Below are 26,494 nucleotides of genomic sequence, written 5' to 3' on the forward strand. Positions count from 1 at the left end.
CAGTCTGTCTCTTGAAAGCTCACCTTCTGGCAGCTGTCAGTTTGTAAACAAATCTACTGCATTTGGGTATTAGGAGATAATTTGCTAGGGACCCGAAATTTCGGCTGCCTGTGGGCCTCCACGGGGTTTAATCCGGCACTGACGCCTTCTTGTGTAACTGTATTGTTATCTGGTTAGGAGAGTTGTATTTTGATTGCTAGAGCTTGAATAGGAGGGACTGAAAGCGAAGCTTGTTAGACTCCTAACGTTAAAATCCGTAGAAAGAGTAAAGTCTCTAATTACATATGAAATTGAACATAGGCTCGGGTCACGTCATTTTCTTTCTCATTTTTACTTACAGTTGTCTTCTGGCTTAGGCTATACATATTTCTTGAGAAGGCTTAATAAATCAGAATGAGGAAGCGAGTTGAGATGAAGGCATATAGTATAATATGAGTAGTATTGGGGGTTTATCAGACTGAGAGCACCCTAGCCCCTGCCCTAGAAGAGGGAGGCTAATTTGTGATCACAAATCACAAGTATTTTTCAATTTTAGGAGTTGTCTTATTTGTATATGAATAGTTTTGTGTTCTCACATACATTGAGCTTTGTTCTATGTTCCCTAGTGCTCCCAAGTTGTCCTGAGGCCTCGTGCATGGGTGGCTCATCCTTTGGAGTGTCGCCCCCACTTAAAATCCCCACAAAACCCCAGAGATGAAAAATAAAATAGTAATTTGTTACCATTTTATTTTTCCCTCTCTCTCCCAAACAGGGCGTCAGGACAGGGGTAGGGCCGCTGCTGAGTGACCGCAGCAGGGAGGAGGGTGGGCTGTCTATGCACTGGTTAAAGTGTGGATGTCTTTTTGGCCGGCAGCCGAATTAGGCCGCTCCCTCCAATCAGGGTGCTGCTCTGATGCTACATGAGAGCAGTGCCAGGATTGGTCAAGGGAGTTGCAACATCCAGTTCCTGTGGAAAGAAGACGACCAGAGTGGAGGACGTCGCATTCAGTGCATTTTATTTATTTTAATTTTATTTCTGCTCCCTAGATACCAGCCGCTACTGGCCCTCGTGATTGGTGTTATGAAAAAGTATGTTTCGATTAATAAAATAAAATTATATAGATATAAATGAGAAACAATTGGAAGAATACTGTGAAGAAAGACTTGTAAATGATGGGCAGGTAGGAAGAGCAAATGTATGAAAACGAGAAACCTGAAATGGAAGGCGATAGTCAATCCTAGATCACCCGGACTCATATATCTGCAATAGTTATGAACATAGAAGAATTCCTCTTGTTCAGACATAACAACAGACAGCAATAACATGACGACCTCTAGGCAGCTCAGAATACATAGTGGTGAATCTGCATGGACCTCTTTGCCTGAAAGGTAGCCTCATGCTAGAGCCACACGCTGCATGTGGCCACAACTAAATAAGGGCCATGGTGTGTTTCTTTAAAAAAATATATTTTTATTTGTTTTTGAAAATAAAACAAAACATCAAACAAGGCATGAATACGCAATTCAGAATGAACGTCAAACCACAACTGTCCTATAAGGCAATTGCACAAGGAAAATGTCTGGTAGAAGTAGATCTGCAGGTGGGCTTGAACAATCTGGGCGCTCATGGAAATAGGGTCAAAGTTATAGTGCTCGTGGTTACAAACAGCAGGGACAAACATTGCACCTTTCAGGGCTCCTTTCCCGATCGTCCAGGCCATATTCCCCCTCCCTCCACTTTCCCTTCCACCTCCAAATAATTGTATTTTGTCCAAGGTGCCCATATCTTCCGAAATTTTCAAGGGCAGCCCCTAACCTTATACGTTACTTGTTCCGCAACCATATATAGATCAAGATTCGCACTCCATTTATTAAGTGTAGGCAGATGCGGGCCCCCCAGTATTTAGCTATATTCCGTTTGGCAACCACCAACCCAAAATTGGCTAATATGAGTTTACATCGCAGGATGTCCACCTATGTCGGGATCCCCAGGAGAAGAAACCTCGGTTCCAACTCTAATTGAACTTCTAATATGTTATTAACCGTTGCTGCGTCAGTTCCTTGCTTCTGGGGAGAAGATGCATCGTGTCCTGGATGCTTGCGCAGGCACGGGAGGCATCGGTTCCTGATCGGAGAGGAGGTGACGTCACGATGGCGCCAAAACCACAGTTCCGTACGATGTCGATGGATTTTTGACCACCCACTTCGACGATCGGCTCTGCGATGATGTCGGCTTCCGAGTCGATGCAGCACAGCAGCAGGCGTCGGGCCTACGTTGCAAGTCGGAGCAGCGCTCACAGCTGTGGCAGGCTTACATTGCCATTTGCTGGCATCGATGTGGCACGGCGGCCGGCGACGGGTCTACATTGCAAGTCGGAGCAGCGCTCACGGCTTCGATGCAGATGACGGCGTTGCAGAATTCCTTCTGTAGCAGCTAGAACAGCAAGTTCCAGATACAGGCAAGCAGAAGGGATGACGTCTGGTATCCCTGAGACTTCGGTCAGGAGGCAAGCTCAAATCAAGCCCTTGGAGTAATATTCTGCAAGATGGTGACAGTTCTTAAAAAGTTCCTTCTCCTTTCCTTGGCAATGAAGAGACCACTGCAGGCCAACCCAGCAAACAGCACACTGGCAGAGAGGCAGTCCAAACTCCTGCAGCTTCCTTGGTCCTTCTCCCTGGCAAAGGTTTGTCATGTTTTCCCAGAAGTGATCTAAAGTCCTGGGGTCTGGGCCCCAATATTTATACTGCAAAATCCTTTGTCTTCTGAAGGCAGAGGGTCCTGTACCTGGTCCAAACCAGTTCTGTGCAGTCCTGGCGCACTTTGTTTACATGACTCCTTCTTTCCTTTGGCAGGGTGGGCCAGGGTCATCAGACACACCACAGGAGGTGGAGCCAGCATTGTGTAAGGCAGGCACAGCCCTATTCAGGCCCAGGTGCTACTCCTCCCACCACTCTACATGCAGGTAGGTCCTATCAGCCCTGTGCTGACTCACCCTGTCTGCTGGAGCCATCCCAGCCCCTGTCACTAAGTAAATCTTTATTTCGATGAAAAATCATCATAAAAAGTACATAATACAAAATGCATTATACAAAATACAAACATTCATTATGAGTCTGAACCGAAGAGTTTAAAAACACATTACAAAAGGAGATTTTAAAACGTTTCAAAGTTAATTCATCATTATTCAGTCTCGGGGTTTCCTAAGTCTTACTGACACTTGCAGAAAATTTACAATCGAGCACAAAGTACGCATATCAGCAGCCATTTGCAAAAAGGTCAGGGCAATCTTGGCTTGGCGGATTTTAGCCTCCTTTAAAATGTCAACCAGAAATCTACGACGGGGCATTTGATAAAAAGAACATAAAAGTACAAAATGAAGGGTGTCCTGCGGAGACCCATTTTCGCAGCGGCAGGCACCCTTCTGCTCAACTGTCACTGTAAAACCTGAAGGATAAGCTAAATGTGATGTAACAAGTTAAGCCTAAAACAACACATTAAAAATATATCCTGGTGATTATACATTAAAAATAAATAGGGTTCCATACCTGCTCCATTACTCACTTGGCGATGTGCCACAACTGATTTCTTTAATGAGTCGGAGCTTAATCTTTGTAATTCAAATTTATCTAATAGCTCTCTTTTAATTTGGTGTTTACATGTGGGGTGATGGAGGTCGGATCTCTAAAGAGTGATGAGTGGTTGATGGATTCCAAAGACTCTTTAATGTACCTCAACCACGGAATATGGAGGTGATCGTCCTTTGGCAAGCAGTCACTGACTATTTGCCTACTTAGTTCCGCTACAGGGCTCACCCATAACCTGAGCCATATCATAATAGGCCTCACCTTCACCAGGTCAGTGATATATGGAATCCCCAGTTCTGTATGTGTTATTCCTGCTGCGGTGCCCTGGGGTAACTTCAGAATCCTCCTTAAGAATTTATCTTCCTCCAGTTGTAGGAGCCTAACATCCCTAAAGCCCCAGACCTCTGCCCCATATAAAGCTTTTGCAGTGCTTACCGCTACATATAAATTCATCACCTGTTCGGGAGACCACGGCCCCAGTCTACGAGCAAAGTTGTAAATCGCCCCATTTGCAGATACCAGCTTTCTGCATCTTTCATCAATTAAAAGATCAAACTTTGTATCCCCGTCAAACAAAAGGCCCAAATAGGAGAAAGAGCTTACGGTTTCTAGTTTATGGGACCCTATTTTAAATGCAAATTTCCTACAAGGCTTCTTGCCGGCTATCATGACATAGGATTTGCTCAAATTCACCGACAGGTCTAATTTGTCCATGAAACCCACAAACCCATCGACAAGATGTTGTAGGCTCAGGGCCGTCCTGGCAAGCAGGACGGTGTCGTCTGCATACAGTAAAACCGGTATGTGACGGTTTCCTACTTTCCTACTTTGGGGCAATCCACATTTAGGGCAACCAAACTTCTCTCCAAATCATTAATGTAAAGGGAAAACAAAAATGGAGCAAGGATACATCCCTGCCTCACTCCGCCAGTATGCGGGAAGGGATCGGTACTCCCCCCGTGTTATAGCGGACCTTGGCAGTGGTGTTCCAGTGAAGTTCCTTTAAAATGTTAATGAGTCCAGGCTCAATTCCCAGGCTACTCATCAACTCCCAAAGTTTTCTCCTATTTACATTATCGAAGGCTGCAGCCAGGTCCATGAAGCCCATAAAGAGCGTGCCCTTACTAACCCTTGTATTTTTTGTTGTTAGTAGATAAAGATTAAGGCATCGGTCACTCGTTGATTTACCTGGCCTAAAGCCATATTGGGTGTCTGCTATGATGTTGTGCTCTTCTGTCCATGACGTCAGGCGACTTAAAACTGCCCTGCCCAGCAATTTGGCTGAGACATCTATCAATGATATTTGTCTATAGCACTGGGGATTGTCCCTACTCCCTTTTTTGAAAATAGGGACAATCAGTGCCGTAGACCAAGATCGCGGCAGACCCGACCTGATAGCTGCATTTAAAACCCTAGTCATGGTGGGGGCCAAGAGGTCAGTATTACTCAGATAAAGATCAGGTGGCATACCATCAGGCCCTGGCGCTTTATTGCATGTTAGCCCTCTAATTGCTTGGGTGATTTCTTGAGTGAAAATTCCACTTCGCCAGACCGACAACCATCCCAGTCCCCTGCGGGCACAGCATCACGTTCATGGTTGTATAGACTCTTAAAATGTGCCACCCATTGCTCAGGAAGGATGTTATTGCTAATTGCCGGGGAATTTCTCTCTTGAAAACAGGGCCTGTTGATAATTTTCCAAAATTCATTGAAGTCCCTGTGTTCCCCAGCTTCCCTCAGATGCGCCCATACTTCTGCTTGGAGCGTGATCTTCCTCTGCTTTACCTTGGTCTTATATAAGTTTGTTTATTTACGATAACGGAACTCAATTGAGGTCCACATAATAATAAAAAAAAAACAACAAGATTTCTTAAAAAGGGAAGAAGAGAAATTTACATAATATTAAAGTATCAATATAATGGTAAGAAACATTTAAAGAAATGAAACAATTTAAAACAAAACATTTCGTTCGGAGGGTTAAGCATTGCTTCAATAAAATCAAAAACAGTAAAAATACCCAATTGAAGGCACATAGGTCTTAACCATTTGCGTCTAAATGCCATAAGGACCGGACAAACAAAAATAACATGGTACATATCCTGGGAATTAGAATTACAAAATATCTGAACCACCATACCATTTGGACAAAAGACAGTTCAGAGAAAGTAAATTATACCTTAACAAAAGGGTAAATCGCCTAACTCCATGAGGGAGATTCCAGCATATGTATGGCTGGGGTTTTTTTTATTTCACAAAATTTACCAGTAGGGAACATTCCTCTCTTTGCTTTACTTGTCCCACTATCTACTCTAAAACTCAACTCCCAAGAGGCAGACTTTAAGGATAACTTTAATTGGGCTGCAGATAATGAAAAAAGGCCTTGTTCATCTAGCTGTAATAATGTAACAGCCTGTCGGAAATTCCTTACAATTTGAGAATAAGCATTAAAGGAACCCAACAGCTCATTTTTTATTAGGTACCTCAGTGTGCCAGGCATTCCTCCAGCTATATTAAAAACCCAACGCACCACACTCGCAGCTGCCTGAGCCCAAGAGCTACGCAGACCGAATTCTTGTCTTAACGAAGACGTAGAATTTGCAGTATTTACAGAAGCTAAGTTGCATAATATTTTTCCTTCGGTAGAATCCAAAAAATTCCAACATGCCATATCTACTATTTCTAGTCCGTAGATTAGGGATGCGGGGATTTTTGCTCGGAAAACCTTGAGCAATATGGAAAAGTGCCTTCTACCTGTCGCCTTGTAAAGAGAGATAAGACTCTTCCCTTGAGCAAGAGCTTTCCTGCTATTGTTCTCAGTGTGGGTTTTTTCATTTAAATTACTTGTGACAATCTTTCCAAGAAAGGGATAGGATTTGACTACTTCTAGTCTTTCATCCCCAATGGACCAGTAGTAATTTTCATATTTGGATTTTCTCCTTCCCCGGAAGCACATTATTTTGCTTTTTAAAATATTTATTTTTAAGAAATGAGCTTCAGCGTAGGAGAACAGAGCTTGTAAACGGCCATTCAAACCTTTTCGGGTAAGGTCCAAAATTAAAATATCATCTGCGTACATTAAGCACGCTATTGGAGATCTCCCCAAAACTGGTGCAATACCATTACTAGATGATAATAGAGCCTTAGGGAGGTCAGCAATATATAAAGAGAACAACAGGGGAGCCAATAGACAGCCCTGTTTAAGTCCATTATTTGTGGGTATAACCCTGGATAGTCCTCTCTCACCACCCATTAATACTCTGCACCAGGTGTCTGTGTGCAGTGCAATAACTAACTTTAATAAACTATGGGGCATCTCTAATTTAATTAACTTACTCCACAGCAGAGATCTGTCCACCTTATCAAAGGCCGTAGAGAAGTCAATAAAAGCCCCATATACACCTCCTCTACGAACTGTAACATATGTTTCTACCAGGATTTGAAGAGCAGTAAGGTTGTCTAGGGTACCATGTTGTTTCCTGAAACCAGTCTGTTCTAACGGAAGTATTGCGGACGCAGATACCCAGTCATTCAAAGAATTCAATAAACATTTAGCAAAAACCTTGCCTATGGCATCTAAGAGGGCTATTTGTCTGTAATTTTGAGGTAAACCTCTAGCCCCCTTTTTGTAGAGAGGAATTAATAGACTCCCTTTCCAGGAATGCGGGACGGTGCCATTGGTAAAGAAAAATTTAAAGACTGGATATAACATTTTCCCCCATAAAGTACTATGTGATTTTAGCACTGAAATCGGAATTTCATCTGGGCCTAATGCACCAGAAGAGCGCAGAGCTTTAATTGCAGCAACAATTTCCAATTCAGAGGGAGGATCGTATGGGAACAAGTCCTCCTGCAGCTTACCGTAATCAAACTTCTCACCATTACTGCTATATAGATGCTGGATAAAGTCAACCCATGTCTGCTCATTAATAGATATCGGTGAGGGTCTGGATCTTACCCCACATCCTTCTCCAATTAATGACCAGAAGGTCTTTGCCTGCCCGCTCTTAGTTGCCTCACAAAGTTTAATCCAAAGGGCATCTTCTTTCTCCCGTTTTAATCTAGCCTTTATCCTTTTTCTCCTTCTTCTCAAAAGGGATATTCTTTGTCTACGTTCGGGAATAAAGGAGAGGTACTTGGCCCTAACCAATTTATTTATTTCTGTATTTAGATGACGAAGATCAGAGGGGATTTTAGGAATTATCTTTCCTGATGGAGGCTTTTGAACTTTAGATTTTAAGGTATGTAGAAGGGACGCAAAACAAAGTAGCTCTCTACCTTCCCATAAGATTAAGTTCTCTGCTGTGTATTCTAATATATTGGTCAAACTTCTAATGGACCCTGAATTCCAATAGCATTTCCCTTTTTTATTATTAAAGTTCAATAAGTCATCCCCAATATTCCATAGGTCCCTTTGAGATGATGTTACATTTAATTTTACAAACAAAACATTATGATCACTAAGATCAGTAACAAGTACAGATAAATCCTTCAGAGAATTAAAAAAGGTGCTATCAACTATCATATAATCCAGGATCGAACCACCATTCCCTGACTTATGTGTAAGATGAGCAGGACTATCCGAGGGGAGCCTTCCATTGATTATTATACAATCTGCTTCGGCTAAACTCTCCAAGATTAGTTTCCCTCTTTTATTTGTTTTAATGTTCTCTGGGAATAAGGCTTTAGGTATCAGGAACATTTCCTCCTTTACCTTATTCCTGAATAACTCCAAGGCACTATTATATATTTTACCATTTAGGTCACCTAATAATAAAATATGAGGGGGGAAAGTAGATTCCTGAAGATTTAATATGAAAGAACAAATCGTATTAATACCAGAATTATAATTTATATCTGGGGATAAATAGGCATTTATTATTACGAGTGATTTCTGGGGGGCATCCTTAGCAAAATGTATTAAGGTTATTGCCTGAAATAATTTGTTCGAATCTAAATAATGGGTATAATTCCAATTGACTTTATTTGACAAAAGACAGGCTAGCCCTCCCTTCGCACGGCCTCTCGTAGAGGGAGTAGCATTACTCTCCAATACATAATAATCTTTTACAACCGGGAAATTCCCTACCAGCCATGTTTCCTGCAAACAGATGATGTCTGCTTCTAAAGAATGCAAGAATAGCAACTTTTCGGTACTCTGGTCTTATATAGATTTCTGCATAATGCAACTTCCTGCTTGTCCCTGGGATGGGTTTTAAGGCATGACTTTAGGGCCGTAAGTGCCCTCGCACATTCAGAATCAAACCAGCGTGGCTGTGTTTCCATTTTTACAGGCCCAGTTACTTTCAAAAGTTCGCCTACCATATTGGTTAGCGACTCAAAAACAGAGACCAATACCCCACCATCTACTGAGGGGTCAAGACAATCTTCAATCTGACTTTTGCCTTTTATTACCAAGGTTCTATAGAACTCCTCTGCATTCATTTTAGCCCATCTGAGCCGCCTCCCCTGGTCCGTTGGGCACAGTACAGTGGTGGGCGGTTGATTTCTTCGGGGTCGGGCGCTATATACTAATTCCATGATCAACGGATTGTGATCACTAAAGGGGTTCCAGTCTATTCTAACCTCCTTCACCCTATCCTTTGCAAAGAAGGATATCATCATGTAGTCAATAATAGAATGGCATCCTCTACCCTTGAATGTTGGAGTAAGGGAGCCATCCCTCCCCGGAGTCACCATGCCGATTGTGTGGGTCAAAGCATAATTATCCAAAATCTTCATCAGGGTGTTTCCCTCCATGGTATGCTCAAAGTGTGGCCCACTCTCTATCGGGCATGACGACCAATCTGCATTTACGGGGATCAATTTGGGACAAAGTTGGCAATTTAGATCACCCATGATCAGGACTGCTGGTTCGCCACCCCTTCTCTGTAGTTTAGTCTTGTAATTGAGCCTTTTGTCTAGTTCCTGGGTTACTGATTGTTTTCCTTCCCCTGAAACTGAATTGTAGATATTAAATATCAGTAACCTTAGCCCCTGCCCCTGGAATTCAGCTGCTTGAATTAGGTGCGACGACCATGAGGGTTGTGACCACGAGCCTTCCAACTCTAGATTGACATACAAAGCTAGCCCACCCTTGGCTCTACCATATCTTGCTTTGATTGCTGGGACAAAAAAGCATTTATAGCCCGCTATTTGGTAGGGAGATGGGTCTACCGCCCATGTCTCCTGGAAGGCTATAATATGATAGTCATAAAGATTATTTTTCCAGTCGACATTATCAAATTTCCCCGCCAAACCAGCAATGTTCCAAGATAATACCATCAAGCCTTCCCTTGCTGCTTTCCCGTCCTGTTTGCCCTGTATTAGTGTTATCAGGTCCACCACCCTACTCTGGGTCACTCCTTGATCCCCTTTGCCTATGTGTGTTAGGGGTACATCCGTCCTCTTTGCTAGCTTGCTTTCCGGGCCCCCTCTGTACCCTGGATTTGTTTCCTGCCAGCTTGGTCGCTCTTTCGTGGGGTGGTTGGGGTAGTCAATCTAGTTCTTCTAGGGATTGTAGTGGGCTGAATCTATTTTCCCACTGTGTAAGATCCTGCCCTCTCTGCACTTCCCCTCTTAGCCAGCTCCTTACTCCTACGTATCCTGGTCTATCATGGGCATAGTACAGAGGATTTGGGGCACGTCTCCTTGGGTAAAAATATCCTAGTGGTGAGGGACATATTGTGCGGGTATGATTTTTGTTGTGACCACCCAATATATATTTCACCAAATCAGTGTCCCTAAAAGTTGCCACAGTTCAATCTCCTAGAACATCCTTCCTCCTACTGCCTACCCAGTTTGTTCTTCTTACAAGCAAAATCTCCCCACATTCTCCTCCGCCTGTGTATGTTTAGCCACTTTATTATTTTAGTTTTTAGCTCAGCATGCGACTCTCTCTCCCCCGCCCTAAGTGCCCGGACCCCTGTGAAAACAACAACGTAGGGGCAGGCTTCAGGTGGTAAGTTAATGCGTGATGGTACATAGTCAGTGGGAATGTCTGAATACTCATGTCTAGTTTGGGCTTTTTCTGAGCAACCATGACTTTTTGCAATTCCTGGTTGTGGAAGTGTGGGATTTATGCTCTGTTGTGTCTTTTCCCGGACATTTTTCCCCCCTTGGTTAGAGTTGCCCCTTTCTCCTTGTGCTGTGACCACGGGTATGTCATGTACTTGTACTATACTAAAGTACTCGTTGCTCACACAGTTATTTCTGCCCACTACATGTTCCCCTGACCTAATCCATACTACGGGATAATTTGCCATTTGCTTACTATCAGTTATACCCTTGCACTTACCCTGCTTTGCTAGTTCATTTATTGCTTTGTCTAGCTTACTTATTATTGGTTTTAGTTGGTTCACGATGAAAGTTTCCATGCGTTTTTGAAAATCTCCCATTACCTCCTCCAACTATCCCGGTAGGATTGCAGCCCTGCTGGCGTTCCTTCGAACTCTTCAATCACTACCTCCCCCCTGCTTTTTGTCCCCCCTGCTGCTCTACTTTGCTTCTTTTTGTTCACTTTGCCATTCCTGCTGGGCCCTCATTTTGTTTTCCTACTAGCTACTTCTTTTACCACCTGGGCACAAGGGATAGTATCAGCGGGGTTTTCTATAGAGTCATTTACAGACATTTCTGTGATGTCTAGAGCAATAGGTTGTATGGGTGTGTTTGGGGTAGACAGGCTTCTCTCAGTTCGTTCTATCTCCCTGTTCACTTTTTGCAGCATCAGATCAATTGCGGTGGCCTGTAACACCCCATTTAATGCCACACCTAAGGGATTCTCAGTGCGAGATGCGTGGGTTTTGCTCGTAGCAGAGCGTGTTTTCGTTTTATTAGACATGGCCGGTACTTAAAGATAAGGAGTTATGAGCTAAACCTACAAGTAACGGCTTTGAACTCCCGGCTAGTTTAATAGCTCAGATATTGGGTAAAGAGCTCCGTTTTCCCCCTGCTGCGTATATGAGTGTGTGCCTTCTACCAGTATCACACTGTTCTATAATCAAAGTTAGTGAGTATCATACATTTTTGAAAGTATAAACAGTTCACAATAAAGTCAATGTCCGTATCGCTCTTAGATTAGGGGTAAGTTCTCTTATACCTCTTTAGCAGACTCAAGGGGGGTGGCCCAGCCCAGCCTCTTCTGGCCGCTGATGGTCGCAGATGGTCCCGCCCTTGTCCCGGGCTTCTCCCGGGCGCGCCCGCGCGCGTCCCACGGGACAGGAGGCGTTCCGGTGTTTGTAGGCGTCTCCGGGCGCAGCCTGCAACGTCCCAGGTGCCCCTCTGCCACCCGGGCACCTGGGAAATGGAGTCCTGTGAGCTGGGAGCTGTGGTTGCCTGCCCGGCCGTTCCCCTCACGGCGCTCGGTGGGCTGAAGGATGGTGGTAAGACAGGAAGTGTGGGGCTGTGCAGCTCTCCTCACAAGCTGCCAAGCAAAGTACTGTCGTCCACGGAGATATCGGCGCTCCGGTGTGTTTGTAGGCGCCTCCAGGCGCAGCCTGCAACGTCCCAGGTGCGCATCTGCCACCGGGGCACCTGGGAAATAGAGTCATGTGAGCTGGGAGCTGTGGTTGCCTGCCCGGCCGTTGCCCTCATGGCGCTCGGTGGGCTGAAGGATGGCGGTGAGGCAGGAAGTGTGAGGCTGCGCAGCTCTCCTCACGAGCTGCCAAGCAAAGTACTGTCCCCCACGGAGCTATCGGCGCTCCGGTGTTTGTAGGCGCCTCCGGGCGCAGCCTGCAACGTCCCAGGTGCGCCTCTGACACCGGGGCACCTGGGAAATGGAGTCCTGTGAGCTGGGAGCTGTGGTTGCCTGACCCGCCGTTCCCCTCACGGCGCTCGGTGGGCTGAAGGATGGCGGTAAGGTAGGAAGTGTGGGGCTGTGCAGCACTCCTCACGAGCTGCCAAGCAAAGTACTGTCCCCCACGGAGCTATCGGCGCTCCGGTGTTTGTAGGCGCCTCCGGGCGCAGCCTGCAATGTCCCAGGTGCGCCTCTGCCACCGGGGCACCTGGGAAATGGAGTCCTGTGAGCTGGGAGCTGTGATTGCCTGCCCAGCTGTTCCCCTCACGGCGCTCGGTGGGTTGAAGGATGGCGGTAAGGCAGGAAGTGTGGGGCTGTGCAGCTCTCCTCACGAGCTGCCAAGCAAAGTACTGTCCCCCACGGAGCTATCGGCGCTCCGGTGTTTGTAGGCACCTCCGGGCGCAGCCTGCAACGTCCCAGGTGCGCCTCTGCCACCGTGACACCTGGGAAATGGAGTCCTGTGAGCTGGGAGCTGTGGTTGCCTGCCCGGCCGTTCCCCTCACGGCGCTCGGTGGGCTGAAGGATGGCGGTAAGGCAGGAAGTGTGGGGCTGTGCAGCTCTCCTCACGAGCTGCCAAGCAAAGTACTGTCCCCCAGGGAGCTATCGGCGCTGTTCTATAATCAAAGTTAGTGAGTATCATACATTTTTGAAAGTATAAACAGTTCACAATAAAGTCAATGTCCGTATCGCTCTTAGATTAGGGGTAAGTTCTCTTATACCTATTTAACAGACTCAAGGGGAGTGGCCCAGCCCAGCCTCTTCTGGCCGCTGATGGTCGCAGATGGTCCCACCCTTGTCCCGGGCTTCTCCTGGGCGCGCCCGCGCGCGTCCCGTGGGACAGGAGGCGTTCCGGTGTTTGTAGGCGCCTCCGGGCGCAGCCTGCAACGTCCCAGGTGCGCCTCTGCCACCGGGGCACCTGGGAAATGGAGTCCTGCGAGCTGGGAGCTGTGGTTGCCTGCCCGGCCGTTCCCCTCACGGCGCTCGGTGGGCTGAAGGATGGAGGGAAGGCAGGAAGTGTGGGGCTGTGCAGCTCTCCTCATGAGCTGCCAAGCAAAGTACTGTCCCCCACGGAGCTATCGGCGCTCCGGTGTTTGTAGGCGCCTCCGTGCGCAGCCTGCAATGTCCCAGGTGCGCCTCTGCCACCGGGGCACCTGGGAAATGGAGTCATGTGAGCTGGGAGCTGTGGTTGCCTGCCCGGCCGTTCCCCCCACGGTGCTCGGTGGGCTGAAGGATGGTGGTAAGACAGGAAGTGTGGGGCTGTGCAGCTCTCCTCACAAGCTGCCAAGCAAAGTACTGTCCCCCACGGAACTATCAGCGCTCCGGTGTTTGTAGGCGCCTCCGGGCGCAGCCTGCAACGTCCCAGGTGCGCATCTGCCACCGGGGCACCTGGGAAATGGAGTCCTGTGAGCTGGGAGCTGTGGTTGCCTGCCCGGCCGTTCCCCTCATGGCGCTCGGTGTGCTGAAGGATGGCGGTAAGGCAGGAAGTGTGAGGCTGCACAGCTCTCCTCACGAGCTACTGAGCAAAGTACTGTCCCCCACGGAGCTATCGGCGCTCCGGTGTTTGTAGGCGCCTCCAGGCGCAGCCTGCAACGTCCCAGGTGCGCCTCTGACACCGGGGCACCTGAGAAATGGAGTCCTGTGAGCTGGGAGCTGTGGTTGCCTGCCCGGCCGTTCCCCTCACGGCGCTTGGTGGGCTGAAGGATGGCGGTAAGGCAGGAAGTGTGGGGCTGTGCAGCTCTCCTCACGAGCTGCCAAGCAAAGTACTGTCCCCCACGGAGCTATCGGCGCTCCGGTGTTTGTAGGCGCCTCCGGGCGCAGCCTGCAACGTCCCAGGTGCGCCTCTGCCACCGGGGCACCTGGGAAATAGAGTCCTGTGAGCTGGGAGCTGTGGTTGCCTGCCCAGCCGTTCCCCTCACGGCGCTCGGTGGGCTGAAGGATGGCGGTAAGGCAGGAAGTGTGGGGCTGTGCAGCTCTCCTCACAAGCTGCCAAACAAAGTACTGTCCCCCACGGAGCTATCAGCGCTCCGGTGTTTGTAGGCGCCTCCGGGCGAAGCCTGCAACGTCCCAGGAGCGCATCTGCCACCGGGGCACCTGGGAAATGGAGTCCTGTGAGCTGGGAGCTGTGGTTGCCTGCCCGGCCGTTCCCCTCATGGCGCTCGGTGGGCTGAAGGATGGCGGTAAGGCAGGAAGTGTGGGGCTGTGCAGCTCTCCTAACTAGCTGCCAAGCAAAGTACTGTCCCCCCTGTCACTCACAAAACCAGACATACAAAACACAACCTAGCAGAGGCAGGCTGGATGATTAGGCAAGAAATACCTACTTTCTAAAAGTGGTATTTTCAAACACAGAAGTTCAGGCATACTAAATTCGAAATTCTACCATGTTCCCTGGGTCAGTTAGGATTATAAGGATTATAAAATGTTATAATCAAACTGCCCATTCTGGCCTATGGGTACAAGTAGCCGTGCAATAGTGAAAAACAAAAATGGCTGTTATTCACTATCAGGACATGCCACACACATCAGGGCATGTCCTATCTCTTACACACAATGCACCCTGCCCTTGGGCCTACCTTAGGAGCGTCTGATATGTAGAAAAGTGAAGGTTTAGGGACTGCTAAGTGGGTGCACTTGCCAAGTCGACATGGCAGTCACAGACTGTACACAGGTTCTGCAATGGCAGGCCTAAGACACACTTCACAAGCTGCTTCTGCGGGTGGCACAATCAGTGCTGCACGCCCACCAGCAGCATTTGATTTACAGGCCCTGGGCACACTTGGTGCACTATACTAAGGTCTGACAAGAAAATCAATAAAGCCAATCATGGAGTCACTAATCAGTACATCAATTTAACATAAGAAGCAATTGCGCTGTGGCACTGAATAGCAGTGGCACAGTGCCCAAAGCATCTAAACCAGCAAAACATATCAAAAACAGAGGAGGCAATCAGTGAAAAATGGAAGGGAGACACACACCAATGGTACCAGGTCTAACAGTATGTGTATCAATCAAAAGGGGAGAGCGAGGAAAGGTAAGGGCACGTCCCTATCCCCAGGTAAAGTAAGCAAACAATGTGGACGTACCCACTGAACAGAAAGAAGGTTGGGACTCACTGTAATAGTAAACAGTGCAGAATTACCATTAGGTTTATTTAAAAGACCTCTCACACACCAACCTGGTTGGTGTCATGTTTCATCATTAGGGTCCCAACGGGGTGGCCGAATGCCACCTGGTTGTGCTACAACGCCTGATTACAGCGGAGCTGGTGTTGTGCATTTGTGTGAAGTGATAATGTGCAAATTAAAAATATCTTTGGGAATCCTTGCCAAATGTGTTTATTCGTAGCGGCCCAGGATATGGTTAAAATCCAACAGCGCAACTAGGAGAGTGATTTACTCATAGTTGTCTGCAGTAGGTCTACATGTTTCAGCCCATGGAAAAAGATAGAGTGGGCTAGAGGACCGTGTAAAAAAGTGAGTGTGTAGCAAAATCAAGCCACATGAATGGTGAATATTCAATGCACGTGCTAAGGTGTGTTGGAAAAATAAGTGGTATCGATATCTATAGTATGCCCTAATATCTGGGAGGGCCAAACCCCCATTATATTGATTTCTCTGTAGTGAAGTGTAATACGTGGATAGGCCCCATCCCATAGGAGCTGGCACAATTCACTGTCTATATTTTTGAACAGCGTGGCCGGAATATTACTGTAAGTATTTTGCAGCACTTAGAGCAGCTGGGGAATTGTAATAATTTTGCACATGGCAGCCCTTCCCATAATGGTTAAGGGAAGTCTTCTCCACCTCTTAACGTCATACTGAAAATTTAGGAAGACCCGCCTAGTGTTACGAGCTAGGCCAGCTGCCAAGTCTGTGGTAATATAGAGGCCAAGATAGGTGGATCCCTCTGTCGACCAGCGCAAACAACTAGGTTATGTCCGTGGCTCCACCACCACTTCCACTGGGTACAGGGTAGATTTACTCCATTTGATTCTATATCCCGATGACGCCCATAATTCTCAAAGATTTGTAGAATTTGAGGGAGCCTATCCTTCGTGTTCGTCACATATAGTAGAATGTCGTCCATCTATAAAGATATGCGTTCTTCGTCCAGCAGTCACGAATTATCTACAAAACCACCCAATCCCGGGAAGGCTCAGATGACACAGGCCAAGGGTTCCAGAATAAGGGCGAACAATAGGGGGGAAAGTGGACATCCCTGCCTGGTCCCCCTTTGAATCGGCCAGATCTCTAAGAGAGCTCCGTTAACCCTAGCCCTAGCCTCGGGCTTAGTGTATAACAGTGCCACTCATTCCCTGAATCCCGGGCCAAACCCAAATTTTCCCAAAGCATTTCTCATAAAAGGCAAATTAATGGTGTACAACGCCTTCTCAGAGTCAAGGGAAAGGAGCAGATGGGCCTCCTCTGGGTCCCGGACAGCATCAATCCAGTTGGCCACTCTCCGTAGGTTGTAATGTGTGGCCTGTTTCGCCATAACGCCGGTTTGATCTCCATGTTTCAGAGAAGTAATGACAGTTAAAAGGCGTGTCGCAAGAATAGTGGCCATGATCTGGGTTTCTATATTTAACCCCTTCGATGCTCATGACGAGCTCAGCTCGTCATGAGGCACGGTTGAGCTGTGCTGATGAAGAGCTGAGCTCGTCATGAACAATGGGAATAGAGATCATGCAGCACAGGAGGGGAATTGATGCAGCAGCGATGGTGTTAATAACGAAATGGGACGATAGGACCCACACTCATCCGGGAGTTTCCCCGCTTTGGGTATTACCACCACTGTTGCCATTCTAAAGTCTGCAGGGAGTATCCCATTGTCTTTGGAAGCCGTAAACATCTTAAGTAGACTTGGGGCTTGTAGGGAACCGTGTGTTTTAAGGAATTCCCCCGGGAGGTCATTAGGGCCTGGAGTTTTCCCCACTTTCAAACGACCAATGGCCTCTGCTACCTCTTCTAATGTGATAACGTCCTCAAGCCTATCCCTCTCGTCTCAGGCAAGGCAAGGGAGTTCGATTCCTTTAAAGTATTGGGATATTTGTTCCACGCTTGTTTGTGTCTGGGCTGCATAGAATGTTGAATAGTATCGAGCGAAGGCCCCCTCAATATCCTGCGTTGTAGTGTAGAATAGGTCTAGTTCCCTAATAGACATAACCCACCTTGACTCTTGTTCCTTCCTACCCAACCCTGCCAGCAGTTTACCCGCCCTATCCCCAGTCTCATACAAACGGTGTTGGACTGCGAGCTGGTGCGCCCCTGCCTCTTTGGTAACCAGTGACTGATAGTCCCTTTTAGTAAAGGCAACGTGACGGAGGGTATGTTCTCTCAATGTTGCGGCCCCTAGATTTTCGAGGTCTACCAGCCTGCGATCCAACACCAAAAGCTCATGGAGTTCCCGCCAATTTTTATGGGCGATAATATTTTGGGCTCTATCGCGCATTGCCGCTTTGAAAGCTTCCCATAGAATGACAGCCGATTGCCCTGAGTCATCATTTTTTGTGAAATATAGCTCGGTGTCTACCTTCAAGGTCCAGGCATTCAGTTCCCAGGAGGATACTTGCCCTCTCCTTCTCCCTCCCAACCCTAAGTAGAGCGGTGAGTGGTCTGAAATACCCCACTATCTCTTCCACCTGTTCAATCTCGCCAGCTGGGGCAAAGAGAAAGTCCAGCCTTGAAAACACCCTGTGAGCTCCGGAGAAATATGAGTATGCACGTGTGGATGGATGGTAGTGCCTCCAGAGGTCAGTCAATTCGAGGGTTGCCTGGAACCTTGCCAGTGCAGTGACTTCATGTGGCCCTGGTCGCGTTATCGTACGGTCCAGAGAGGTATCGCTCACATCATTGAAGTCACCCCCAATAATATTCATGGCTGGGCCAAACTGTAAGAGGAGGTCTGCTAGTTTATCCAGCGTACATTGCTGGAGACGTGGGGAGCATAGATACTTACAATGAACCACGGCGTATGATTCCAGGTGCCTTGGACCGCTACATATGTACCATCTGGGTCCTCCCACCTTTGGATGACCCGGAAGGGGAGTGATTTTTTTAACAAGGATTGCCACCCCCTCGAGCCCCGGGTGAATCCCGCATGTGCAAGTGTGGTGTATTGCCCCCTTCCCGGAAAAGAACAGTGCGGACCCATAAGATGCGTCTCCTGCAATAATATGATATCTGGTTTGAGCCTTTTCAGGTAGTTAGATACTAAACCACGTTTAATCTGGTTCCCTAGCCCATTGACGTTCCACGTCATTACTGAGTACTTTCCCACGGCCATTGCATAAATAAATTTGGTGCATCCACTGCCCACCTCATTCCCTGAACAGTGCCCCAGCATTGCCATTTCTGTTTAGTATCAGTATTCATGCAAATTGTCTGAACAAAACTGTCCCCCCTCTTCCCAATCAACATAATCCAGAACATTGAACAGTGTCCATTATGTCCCCCTCCCCACACTCTGTAGGCACCCCTACCACCCACAATTGCGTCAACATGATAACACCAGTGCAGGCAAACCACCCAGAGGTCTGTAACCCTCCCTCCTCGGCCTATTCATTCAATTCTAGAACAGTTGGGGCGTGGCTTAGCCGGCGAGCAAGATGGCCGCGCTGGGCTAATGCTGTCCGGGGACTTGTAGCCCATCCGACATCTGCAGGGCACACCGGCAGCTAAAACTCCTTCACGAAGCGTCGGAACTGCTCAGCAGGCGATGTGGCCCGCCTGACCGGAGTTCTGGCCCACCTAAGCCCTGAAATCCTGTGCGGACCTCGGAGGATGCGAGCAGTAAGATCCCCAAGATGGCGGCCATCGGGCAGAGCCGACATCGCTCGCAGCCCCTGTCGCTGCGGCCTGCAGCGCGGGGGTAGAGGAGCGGCACCGGAGCACTCTGGACAACGCATCCTTGTGGCGGTGAGAGCGGGGGGCGACCGGGCAGACATTTGAGCACCACGGACCGCGTTGACAGCAGCCGGGCACGAGTCTGAACACTGCTGGGACCGAAGAGCGGACAACATGCCAGCAGCTGCCCCAGGATCAACGGCGGAGCGCCCCCTGACTGGATTGCCCCCGTCTTCCCCCTGAAAAGTTGTCCGCTTCCATCCTTGGGCTAGCCCCCACACCGCCTCCACTCTGCACCAGCCCCTTCCTTTCTAAAGGGACCCCCTGGCCTGTGCTCTTGAGTCCCCGCAGCTGACCTGCCACACAGCACCAGCCCACCACAGCGGGCCCCTGGCCCCCACACCACGCAGGCACCGCACAATATAAATATTGTACAGACTTCTGGGGGATTGGGCTCCAGCCTCCGTGGATCCTTGCTGACTCTGCCACACGTAATACCCTTGACCCCGCGCTGCTGTCCTTCCGTGGGGTCCCCGCAAACCCCGCTTGGGAGCCACGCATTGAAAGGCCTGCTCGGCCTCCGTTGCTCGTTCCTGCACCATCTGGGCATCCCACGCGACAGGTTTACGTAGTATTGCCCGCAAAGACTTGAAACAAGCCCAGCTCTCCTTTGAGAAGCCGGCGGAGGCGAACAGGGGCCCCGCGGACGCCATGGCGACAGGCGGGCAATAACCCCCCAAGGCGGCGGAGGATACAGGGCAACTGGGCTCCCTGTTATTGGAAATGCGCGCAGGTTTCAAGGCGCTGGACGTTCGATTTGACTCTCTTGAAAAACAGATGGCCGACCTGGGATCTAAAATACAAGTGCACGATCGGCGCCTGGATGTGGTGGAGTCTAGGGCGTCTGACCTGGAGGACGGCATGGCCCAATCCCTAAAAAGAACTGATAGGATGGAGAAGATTTTGAAAGACGTAGCGATAAAGAATGAGGATTTGGAAGCCAGGAGCCGCCGCAACAACATACGCCTAGTTGGCGTTCCGGAATCCACGGCGTCGGGACGCATGGACAACTATCCTATTGGACCTCTTTGGCAAAGAGGCATTCACCTCCGGATTCGTAGTAGAACGTGCCCACAGGTCGCTTGGCCCGAGGCCAAATCCCGGACTACCTCCGAGGCCCATTATCACTAGGATAATGAACTTTCGGGACAGGGACACTGCGTTAAGATTGGCCAGAGAGAAGGGGGAGCTAACCTGGCAGGGCTCCAACCTGTCTTTATACCCCGACTTCACCGCTATGGTACAAGACGCTAGGAGGAAATTTCAGGGGGTTAAAGCTATACGGAACTTGGGACTGAAATATGGCATGCTGTATCCTGCGAGACTGCGAGTAGAAATCAATGGCAGAGCCCGGATTTTCGACAGCACGACAGCAGTGCAGGAATTCTGCCGTACTTACAAACGCAAAGACAAAGACTTGCCTGACCCGATCACCTCCTCTCCTCCTATGAGTGGCTCGGCTGCAAGTGTGGAGCTTTTTCCCATGTCCGACCATAGCTGAACATTTATCCTTTATGACATAATTGCTGCGTGTGTTCCTTCTAATGTTTAATGTCACATTGTCAGTATTTGTTAATGGCTACTTAGCTACTGGATAGTGAAGCCCCCCCCTGTTTGGTGTACACCCCTTGTATTGAATTTATTGCATTGTCATGTACCACAAAGGCTTAGCTGTACACACATGTCGTCTGTATCTGGTACTATGGGTTATTGTTGGCAACTGGTTATTGCCTTTCCGAATGGGCGGGAAGGCTGGGTGGGGGGTGGTGGGATGGGAAATGTTTGATTTGCATAGCATTAGGTTTCGAATTTCTATGATCATTACCACACTGGCAGAACACGGACGTAGATTACTCTTATTCCTTATGAGATAAACACAGTTATGGCGCACGTAGGACAAGTCACTGGCCCCTCCACTGTCACTATGGCCACTTGGAACGTCAGAGGACTGAACGACACCCGAAAACGGAGGCAAGTTCTACAGTACCTGAACCGCCACAAGGTTGACATAGAGCTTATACAGTAGACTCATCTTCCCTCAGAGGACCGGTCCCGATTTGCAGCTTCATGGGGGCCACATTGTCATTTTACCAATTACAGTAATTATGCCAGGGGTACTGCTATCCTGGTTCACAAGCGACTGCCGTTCCGATGCCACACTGTTGTACACGATGACCTTGGTAGGTTTGTTTTAGTGGTGGGCACCCTTTATTACTACAAGATTGCGCTGGGATGTGTTTATGGCCCCAACACCGACTCCCCTGATTTCTTTCACAGCCTATATGCGAAACTGTTGTACCTGGGGCCTGTACCCCTATTATTGGGAGGGGACTTTAATGTTACATTCGACCCTCACCTTGACAGTACATCCAAGCCCCAGACCCGAAACCCAGGGTGCGCAAGGCCCTACACTCCATGTGTGTCCACCTATCCCTAACGGATTTGGGACGGATGCATGACCCGAAGCGCACTACCTACACACACTACACAGGCGCGAGTGACACTTGGACATGACTGAATTACTGGTTGGCCTCCCCTGAATTCTCCAGATGGTTCTGTGACATACGCATGTTACCCAGGTCTTATTCTGACCACTCCCCAGTAATACTGGGACTTCACGTGCCCCGCCCAGAAGGGTATGAACGACAGTGGAGGTTTCCGACACGGGCACTGGATGATGAGCAATTTAGGGAAGAGCTCCACAGGGCCATAGAGGAGTATTTTGAGCTCAATACGGGATCGGTGGACTCTGAGGCTATATTGTGGGAGGGCTTTAAGGCCTATATGAGAGGCATTTGTATTTCCAGAAGTGCGGGGACGCTTAGAGATTTGGAAAGCAAACTGTCTAGTTTGGAATCGGACCTGGCTGCACTAGATGAGGCAGCGGACCCTGACTATGTGGTCTAAAGGGCGAAACTACTCCTGCAGTACAGGGAAACAGCCGACAAGGAGATTCTATACATGGGCAAATACCACAACGCCAAAGTGTACGGCGAGGGAGATCATCCGGGTAAAATTTTAGCACAAATGCTTAGGCCTCCATATGCGAAAGCTTTCATTACAGAATTACAATCGAGTAAGGGACACATTTTAACAGACCCCCTGCAGATCCAGGAAGAATTCCTGTCCTACTACAAAACACTCTATACTACCAAGCTGGGTCCTGATCGCTCGGGGCAGGAAGAATACTTGTCTGATATTGCACTGGTTTATCTGGAAAAATGTATGCAAGATTTTTTGGCACTACCCATAACTGCAGACAGTATCTGCGAGGCCATCGATGCATTAAACACGTCTACAGCCCCCGGCTTAGATGGCTTCCCACCCGAATTTTATAAAGCATTCAAGGACTTGCTGATCCCGCACCTATTGGAAGTTTATGCGGAGGCCCTGGAGAGGTCACTATCTGTCCCTTTTGAACTCTCGCGTGAAACGCGCCAAGGGTGCCCCGTGTCCCCCTTATTGTTTATTTTAGCAATGGACCCATTAGTACGCCACCTTCAAGAAAAACATCTCCACAGAGGCTTGGTATTCCGGACGGGCCCTTTTTGGTGTCATTATATGCAGACGACACAATCTTATATGTTTACTACCCCCAGGCTAACTTAGACCCGTTACTCAGAGAGATCCTCAGATTTGGCAGCTTTTCTGGTCTCCAAATCAATTGGGGCAAGTCAATTGTCTACCCGTTCACAGAGGGTACGCCCAGATGTACCTCGGAATTCCCTTTAGAATGGTGCATCGATTCCATAAAATATTTAGGAATTCACATACACCGAGACATCGAACAGCTAGTACGACGTAACTATGGGGTGGCGGTCTCCCAGCTAGAGACACAAATCGACTCCTGGCTTAAACTCCCACTATCCATGGCGGGACGCGTTGCCTTGATTAAGATGGTGGTTCTCCCTAAGTTTTTGTATTTATTTCAGAATATTCCGATACCCCTCACTAACAATTTTTTTGCCACCCTGCGTTCCTTATTGATCAAGTTGGTGTGGGGAGGTAGACAGCCCAAAGTGCAATGGCGAGTGATGACACTTCCATGTGAACGGGGAGGATTTGGCGTACCTGATTTATATCTGTACTATCTCACTGCACAAGCCAGCTTTGGGCATGCCTGGTACCACCCTGATGCCAGAATTACCTACCTTCGCCCTGAATCAGACTTCGTTCTCCCTGGTGTCTTAGCCTCGATTTTACCCTCAAGCATCCCCTGAGACCTAAAAACCATACAGCCGGTGTACATCACCAGCTGGGCATGGCTGAGACTCTGTACACTCACCCGCGTGACCACTTTATATTCCTCGTCCCTCCCGTTGCTGAACGCCCAATTGTTACCCATCACAGCCGAAAAACTAGTTCAGCGGACATGCACCAAATTTAACTTGAACACACTTGGAGACCTCTTCCCCGCCGGTCATATTTTTAATCTAGAAGAAATGCCCTCACTCTCAGACGCTACGTTTATGGACAGGTTTATACTCGCCAGACTGAGATCAGCACTGCGGGACAGGTTCCCAGACTACCCACTAGAGCCACCTTCCTTTTCCCCCTTGACATTGGTGATAACCATTGAAAAGGGACCACACCTTATATCACAGCTTTATAAGGCCTGTTCCGTAGAGCTCCCACTGGATGACACGAGGATCCGCTGCGCTTGGGAGTCTGCTCTGGGCACCTCCATTACTGACGAACAGTGGTCGGCATGTTGCAGGGTAACTAAGACGGTATCAATAAATAGCAAACACAGGCTCCTGCACTTTAAATTTTTGCACAGGCTCTATACTACACCGGTTAAAACGCATAAGATAGACCCCACCAGACCTCATACTTGTCAGCGCTGCGCAGCACCTCGTCCCGGCATCCTCTAGACCCAGAGACATATGGGGCCCATTCCGCACCTTTTTGGCCGCACAGCAAAAGCTTCCCTCTACACGGCAGGGCCAGGGCAAGGAGCCCACAGGTGTGGGTTGAGGGGATTGTTACAATCTTTACAACTGGTATTGTATTGTGTTCCTGTGATGCCCAACTGTTCTATATTTTTTGATCTCAGTGAACTGTACCTATCGATCCGCAATTATTGCCTTATTACCGGATGTATGACGTTACAGCGCATACTTTTACCACGCATACCATTACAACGCGGTATTTACAACGCATACCGTTACAACGCATAGCGCTTAGAGGTGCTGGATAGTGGTAAGTATAATTTTATATTCCAACTCCAGTCCCCGTGGACACTAGGGAAGGTGTTGGATATAAAATTATACGTATTCCCTATCCTAGAGCGCCCCCCAGCGCAATGCGTTGTAATGGTATGCGTGGTAATGCCTGCGTTGTAGTGGTAGTGCGTGGTAAAAACTTTGTTGTAAACGTTGTATACCCTTATTACCATTGTATGCTATGCTCTTCAATCTCTTTTTGTAAACTCAATAAATAAAGTTTAAAAAAAAAAGAATTCTAGAACAGTACAATATCAACAACACACTGTATACTTCCCTTAAGCGTTCCAAATGCCCCAAACGTCCGTTGGGCCTCAGGAATCTTACAGTGTCTCTATGTGGACACAGATCGTCATTCCTCTTTGCCATTATTGTAAGGCTGCAATAGTGGAGGGTTCTCACCTGGAAGGTTCGGGCCTGAAGCTTCCAGCCGTTGGATGCTTTCCAAAAGAGGGTGCTCAGTGTCCAAATCCACAGACTCATGTCTCTCCGTCGAGTCAGATTCTCCATTGTCGTTTGTTCTCTGAGAGGTGCAAGACATATGTTCAGGAGCGGTGTCATCGTCACCCCCCGGAAACCAACGCGATACTATAGGCAATTCAGGCATCCAGAGAAAGCAGAATGGCAGAGATAAGGACTGAGGTTACATTTCTGCGCCAAGACTTGAGAAAGGTTTCAAAGAGAGTAACTGAAGCAGAACAACACGTTTCAGAACTGGAGGACACCTCACAAACCACTTGTAAAGAAGTAGCGGGACTGTTGGCTATGGTAAAGGAGGTGTTCTGGGGAGTAGATGATGCCGAAAATAGAGCCCACAGGAATAAACTGAGATTTAAAGGTTTTCCCGAAAATGAAGAACATTCTGACCCAGCACACTTTCTACTGAAATTCTTTAAGGATGCTCTCCCGGAGACACAATTTTCGTCATATTTTGTCATAGAAAGAGCACACAGGATGCCTAGTGTCTGACCAATGCCGGGAGATCCCCCCAGGCTGCTGATATTCCGATTCTTAAATTTTCAAGACAGAGATCTTATACTGAGGGAGATACGAAAAAAGGGGGAGATCAAATGTGAAAATACGAGAGGAAACCACTGGATTGCCTTTTTGACTGCCATACGTGCAAAAGCAGGAAAGGGCACACTTAAGAGACATTCAGCAGCCGGATCAGCGCAGACACTGTTGTTCCGAGGGCCATATGGCAACGGTGAGGGTAGAGGTGTAAGGATCCCATCTCTGGTGTCAGCGGTGGTCGTAGAAACCGGAAGAGCAACGCGATTGCGGCCTACCAACAGCTTGGCTACAGTGACCAGAGAAGCTGCCCCGCCGGGCACCACCCTGGGAGATCTCGCTAAAGAGGTCCTGGATACCAGTGAAAATCACCCCGTTACATCTCACCGAGTGTGCCTCCGCCTGTGGTTGCCTCCCAATTAAAGGTAAGTTGGTTTAGGGGCGCCACAAATAATACAGCCGGTAACCTGCAGTCTGTCGTGGTGCTGTGGAACTTCTTCAGAAAGTTGCAATGAATTAGTTTAGGCGCATAGCTATCGCAGCGATTGAGTTGCCTGCTTCCATGCTTGGTTTAGCTGCGCTCTAGGCTCTAGGAGACAATGCCATCACCAGGGGCCTCTCCGCCCCACTCCCTCCGGGCTCTGCTTTCAACTGTTACTAGTTGACACTGGGGGCCATCGGGCTTTGTGCCAGACGGCCTCCGATCGCAGCAAAAATCAGCCACACTAGCCCTGTCGAGGGCATCGTAGCCCACACCAGTCCTCCGATCAGTTTTAGGGTCAATTTTTGGCTTAGAGGGTCAGGATCTCTACAGGATTAGAGTCGGGGCCAGCGGAGCTCGCGAAGAATGCAGCTACCCTGCCATGCTGTTGGCCACCCCCCCCCCCTCATTGTGTGTTTCTTGGTAGGGACATGGCAGCCCATCTGCTTTTGACACAGGCCCCTGTCTTGTCTTGCAGTACACTATGTAAATGCAAGAGAAGAAAAATTGCCTGGTTGGC

Source organism: Lissotriton vulgaris, chromosome 3_2 (genome assembly GCF_964263255.1).
Source record: "Lissotriton vulgaris chromosome 3_2, aLisVul1.2, whole genome shotgun sequence".
NCBI lineage: Eukaryota > Metazoa > Chordata > Amphibia > Caudata > Salamandridae > Lissotriton > Lissotriton vulgaris.